The sequence below is a fragment of the Azolla caroliniana genome, unplaced genomic scaffold (assembly GCF_043228905.1).
Source record: "Azolla caroliniana isolate FFs.n. ecotype wild unplaced genomic scaffold, voAzoCaro1.0.p SCAF_13, whole genome shotgun sequence".
NCBI lineage: Eukaryota > Viridiplantae > Streptophyta > Polypodiopsida > Salviniales > Salviniaceae > Azolla > Azolla caroliniana.
This window is the reverse complement of record NW_028230448.1, coordinates 18,141,201-18,147,518: the sequence shown is the minus strand read 5'-3', so window position 1 is coordinate 18,147,518 and position 6,318 is coordinate 18,141,201.

Sequence of the window (6,318 nt, the reverse complement as noted above, 5' to 3'; positions counted from 1 at the left end):
ATAACCCTTAGCCTTCCAAGCTAATGATGCGGGTTCGATTCCCTGCGAAAAATAGAACATAGGGGTGAAAGGGTTATCCAAAACGATCTTGCTTTTCTTTATTGTTTCTAAACAGTTGTTGCAAACGAATAAAAACTATTGTGTGTTCACAATATGGCACACTTAGCACTAGTTTCTTGATAGTAACTGACTATCGACCAGATAGAAAAGTGCATCCATCATCTAATGGATAGGACAGAGGTCTTGTAAACCCTTAAGTATAGCTTCGAATCCTATTGGATGTAGTTGCCTTCGTTATAGGTATAGCCATGTGTGTATGGAGAAACTGGTTGGAGAGATGGAAATCCCCATCCTCTCCGCCCACTAACGCAAAAAAAAATAGCTAGTTACTTTTCTTGCAGTAAAAAAAGTTCTACTGACTCTTTAATTGCTTCTTTTGAGACAGTTTCAGCTTGTTGAACAAACGATTTCGCTGAATTGAGGTTTATTGGTTGTTATATACTCCCGTTCACTGAATTAGAGGTTTATTGGTTGTTATATACTCCTGTAGCTGAATTAAGAACCTTTTAACTTGTCCAACCTCTAATATATATCTAAATATCCGTTAACTCCCATATAAATAGTAGCCACTTGCTCTTCCACTAACAATGATACTGATTGAGCTTGCTTAAGTAATTCACATAGCCATTGACCTCTCGCTAATTGATTCTGAGTAGCCTTATCAAGGTTAGAAGCAAATTGTGCAAAAGCCTCCAATTCCGCAATTTGTGCCAATTCCAATTTTGGTTCATTGACTACCTGCTTCATTGCTTTGGTTTGAGCTGTAGTGCCCACTCTAGAAATAGAAATCCTAATGTTGATTGCTGGTCGAATCCCAAAATTAAAAAGATCTGTTGATAGAAATATTTGTCCATCGGTAATAGAAATTACATTAGTGGGAATGTATGTTGAGACATCCCTCGTCTAGGTCTCCACGATTGGCAAAGCTGTCATACTACCTTCACCCAAGTCAAGACTTCATTTAGCCGCTCTTTCCAAAAGACGAGAATGCAAATGAAAAACATATCCCCGATATGCTTCTCGCCCCGGTGATCTTCTCAACAAAAGAGACATTTGTCAATAAGCCTGGGCTTGCTTAGAGAGATCATCATAAATCTTTCCGGTCGCTTTTATGGAACTTCCCCCCTGTATGGTTAAACCATTACCCGTTGGTACAACCCCAACAATTACTTTATTAAGACCATAGATGCGAACAATTCCATCCCCAACTTTGGCTTGTTGCAGACGAGTTCAGGCCTTCTGAAGCTTTTCAGTAGCCTCCTTATAACGTTCCCCTGCATTCTGAATAGTGTTCAGAATTGTCCTCCTACGATTTTCCAATAGATTGATCAATAAACGTGGATCGTATACCTCCGATTCTCGAATATAAATGATCTCTTCCCAAACTGAACGTGGATCTTTCAATCCATTCGGCTCTCTCGACCGCGCCTCTTTCTCTCCTCAGACAGGAAAAGATTATTCGGGTGAAAGCATGAGAATGGGAACAATTAGTTGTGTCCTTGACATAACTAATTAGCTTTGCAAAAAGCTGCATGTACATTGTAATTTGCATATATTGTCAATTTTAAGGATGATAAGAATGTGATCTCAAATAAAGACCACCTATAAAAAAACTACTTACCTATCGTCATCGTCATTTTAGTTACATGTTAGCTATAATAGTGTTTCCATTCACATACTTTCACTCATTCAACATTTTTTTTTTTTTACTTTTACGCATGGGCCTGCGACGTTGTTCTCACTATTTGTTCAATTCATACCGAACGGACGACAAACAACAAAGATAGTTGAGTATTAGGGGCTCTCCTTGTTAGTATTTCTAGTTTTTAGTCCACTACCGACACATCCGCTTCCTCTAGATAGTCTCTATTCGGCATAGGTTGTCTATTCAACAATTTCAGAGAGGAAAAAGTGATGATTCCAATGTAATAAAAAATTTATTCTACTCTTTTTCATTTTATTTCTCACCCCTTTATCCTTTCTCTCTCGAAGAGCAATAGGAACGAATCTTTTTAATATGAGTGTTATATATCAAATAAATATCCGGCCGTTGCGTGATTCGGGTGACGAGGGACGAAAACCCCGTTTTAGCCGAGAAATCCAGACATGCAACTCGAACACACTCCCTTTCCGTAATAGTAAAATACCTAGGACCAGAATTAGGTTAATCAGATTTATGTCCAAGATATTGGTGTCTAGACCGAAACTTGTAGCGAGGATCCAATAGCTTGAGGGAACTCTGATCTCACTTGCACTTCTCATATATCCCTACCCCCTGAAAGATTATATATATATATACCTTTTATGTGTAACATCTAGTCTAGCCCAAAGCGAGGTGATCCGTAGGAGAGGGAAAACTAGCAAAACGAATGTCTAACTAAAAAAGAACTCGCTTATACTTTGAATTGAACAACCAATCCGACTACATAATACGATTAATGAAAATAAGAACTTATGGAATCTCTTGTTGTCATGTAGGAGAGAAGTTCCTAAGGGATTCATAGAAATAGATATAGTCATTCAATGGGTGAAGTACTGATTCCTCATGGAGCTAGAGCTACAACTAGTAACGATTCCTCATAGAAACTAGTAAGGTAGTGCTAGAGCCACAACTAGTCCATAAATTGTCAAGGCTTCCGTGAAAGTTAGACTTAGCAATAGAGTATGTACATACCTCGAATCAGCTTCCGTGAAAGCTAGACTTAGAAGTAGAGTACCTCGAATCTTACCTTCTGCCTTTGGTTGTCTCGTGATACCTTCGATTCATAACGATAATGGATATCATATTCACTTCTAACAAGGAAACTTTTTTGGTTTATTTACAGATATCGGTATTTTATTTGATATTGGTTTGTGGGAAACTATATGTACAACGCCACAATGTTTTCCATACACCTAGCCATGCTTTCCTTCCATCATAGTGTGAAAATAAACCTAAAGCCAATGGGGGTAAGAGAATGACACCTACTCGAACATCTTCTTGTTATTGGCAATAATGACCAAATTGGTGGTGTGGTACATGGACAGGTATTTGATTGTTAGCATCTATATGTGGTGTTTCCTCTAGTACGAGTCACTCAATCAATCACCTACTAGCTTTATTTGCCTTGCCTATGATGTACTAGAGTGTTTTGACTACCATATGGGTATATCAAGAATTTATGATAGATGTGGTGCATCTTTTCGATATTTGTAATACATGGCAAGTAATGATAATAGAATCACCATGCAAGGTTAGACTTGTCTCCAATGGACATATGGAAACATTTGTTTAATGTACATGTACTTAAGATATGCAAGCAAATTAATATAAAGACAATGTGTCTAGGAAAAAGGCTTACAAAAGACTGTACAATGTGCATAGCATATTAAGGTCTAATAGAGCATGCTTGTGGGCACATTAGTATAAGATAGATGTATCTAGGCACACATAAGCTAATAAAAGCTCATTGATATTCTTGTTAACTGATGGATACCACAACTATCCTAAACCCCCATTAATGATTACATGGAGTCTCTGTGGGCAACAACATGAGACAAATAAAAAACTTAAGAGGGCTTCAAAGGTAAAAGAACAACACGTTCACCATCATATCACATTGTTCAAAACCATCCCCCAGAACTAGCTCTTAAGAATTGCTCAAGGAACTAAGTCAAGGTAATCCCCCAAACAAGGAGTTTGATAAGATTCTTACAAGCATGTGAGACATCGAAAAATATTGCCAAGGGAAGAGAAATTCAAGACATTGTGGTATGTATGGAAAATGTGGTAGGTTGGAAAAAGCATGAGACACATTTGAAGAACTTTCAGTGCAAATAATAGTGCAAACTATACTTTGCGCATGAGCTTTAATCATGAAGCTCGTAAATGCTTAAAGCAAACGCAATCGGAGATTATTTCTCCATATACTGTAATGTTGGTTTGCATACTCGGAAGTGTGCAATAGTACAAGATGTCTTTAGATTGGAGATGAGAAGTTAGAAAATTGAGATAGTTGAGAAGCATCATTGTGCTTGGGAATGTATTGCTTGATGTGTATCGCTATTTGAAGAACTCCTTCCAATGCAAGATATAGTGTCATCGAATGTATTGATTTCAGGATCTGTTCAACAGTTGTGGTGAAGCCATGAATCCTTCTGGAATATGCAAAATGGAGAAGGAGAAGACCTGTGCAGATTCCATAACCTCTACTTGCATTTGAAAGCTGATTTACATCTTGATCTGGGGAAAGAGATAAGTGCAAAGCAAAGAAATGGAGGGCTCAGAGATGAATAGATGCATGAAAATGTATCGCCAGAGAAATCAGAAGAAGCATTCCAAGAAGCCACTTTCTTGATTCTACTAACTCCATGCAACCATGAAGGCGTCATGGAAGAAGGGACAATGCACTTTAATTACATGTGTTGTGTTTATTATGTTGATGTAATTCTAGATCATTATATTTGCCATGCTTGATCATCTTCGCTATGCTGGATGCTTTAATGAAGTGAAAGTCGTGATTGAGAAGATACTATCTTCTGATTCTCTCTCGTTGTTGTTTCTTCAAGGGCATGCAGGAAATTGATAAATTTCCACAGTGGGAATTGCACCTTCCAATGAATAAAATTTGCAACGCTGGTATGCAAATCGTGGCAGATAAAATTGAAGGTTGAAGTAGGAAGGGGAAGTATATTACAAACAACATGTTGTCAAATTTATCTAATAGAAGTAGACAATTCAGTTCGGTTATAAAAACATCCTTAAATTTACATGTATGAAAAGCTAAAAGAACTTTGTGAAATAACTCTCATAGGCCTAAGTTGTTGAAGGCTTTTGCATATTGTGTCACAAGGTGTTGTGTGGCCATACAGCAATCAGTATTTGAAATACATTTCATCAAAAACCATTTGCCTTTCCTCCAGCAGGCCTGCATGACTGCATGCAGTCAGAATGACAAAGGTAACCCTGTATGACATTATACCTGCTCTTCTGATTCGGTTGAAAGTGTAAAACGCCTTTAGCCTTTCCCAAATGGGTATACCCAGCCGTTAATGTGTTCCAAGAAACAATATCTTGTAATGGGATCTTTTCAAAGACTTGGTGTGCTTTTTTTCAAGCATGCCACATTGGTCAATTATTGAAGTGCTGAACACCACATCTGTTCTCAATAGCCCTTGTTTTTTAACTTTGATATATAGGTCTTCTGCCATCCTAAGATATCCTATATTGCCACACACTTTCAATAAGCAAATACAGATTACAGTAATTGGATAGACACCTTCATCCAACATGCAGCAAACGCATTCCAGGGCTTCATTGTCAAGGGTGTTCTGGACATATCCAAATATCACTGTATTCCATGATGCAATATTCCAGATCGTTTTAATCTCATTTTAACACTTCTCGTGCTTTATCCAACACACCACACCTAACATACATGTCACAAAGGCATTTCCAAGCACAAAATCATTTTCCAATAACCCTTTCTCCCTCAGAAATGCATGTATTCCCTCGCCCATCTCTAAACACCCTTTCTCTCACAAATCCTTGTTCTGTATTAAGATGCAACATCTAACACGTACAAATTCAAAACTGAATGTATGTTGAAACTTCCTCAATAATATGTATTTTTGGGTACCTTAACTATGACAATAGCAGCATTACAAAGCAGTGCAAAAAATTAAATCATGTACAGGCCACCCATTCAGTTGTGAAACCTTATGGTCTGAATGAGGCAGTGGATGTTGCATACACACCTGCCCGACAGATTCTGAATGACTCAAAAAGGTGGAATGGCAGCACCACTAAACATCATTGGTCATCAAATCCTCAATCATGTAAATGCATATTAGCTCCTAACCATTTTAATCGACTTCAATCTGCTCCTAGTGCTTCTATTGAACCTACTGTAAAGTTGTTAAGATCAAAACACATTCCTCTATAAGCCAAGATCAGAATTTAAAACAAAGATCACAACCACCCTTTTAACATTGAGTGCCAAATAAATTTAGTTCACAAAAGCAAAAAATATAATGTTTACGCTTAAGCTCATCAAGTCAACCAAATTCAGGATTTTTGGACACAACTTCAAGAACAAATGAAACAAATAAGATGGGGAAATGTGTGAAAAGTTTTTCAATACAATGACAGACTTTTATAACTATTATTTGTTTATGCCAAGCTCAGTAAGAATTTTACTAGGCTTTCTTAAAATCTACCTTTTCCATGTTAGGAAAGAATGGTAATATGATAAATAGAATAGGCTCAGATGAAGGTGT